Below are 226 nucleotides of genomic sequence, written 5' to 3'. Positions count from 1 at the left end.
GATGCGATTTGATTTGTTTGTGCTTGATGTTGTTACGGATGTACCAAGATCAAGGATCCTGTTGCCAAACTGCTTCAAATCTTCCTTGAAAAAAAAACCTTCCTCTTTGTCCAAGGTCACCAGTACTACTAAGGTCTCACTTATTGTCCAATATGGTACCCGGGTTTGATTCCTCCCTTGAGGAATTGTCTGTGTGGTGTGCACATTCTCCCCGCATCTGCGTGGG

Source organism: Chiloscyllium plagiosum, chromosome 37 (genome assembly GCF_004010195.1).
Source record: "Chiloscyllium plagiosum isolate BGI_BamShark_2017 chromosome 37, ASM401019v2, whole genome shotgun sequence".
Lineage (NCBI taxonomy): Eukaryota > Metazoa > Chordata > Chondrichthyes > Orectolobiformes > Hemiscylliidae > Chiloscyllium > Chiloscyllium plagiosum.
Note: the sequence above shows the minus strand (reverse complement) of the source record.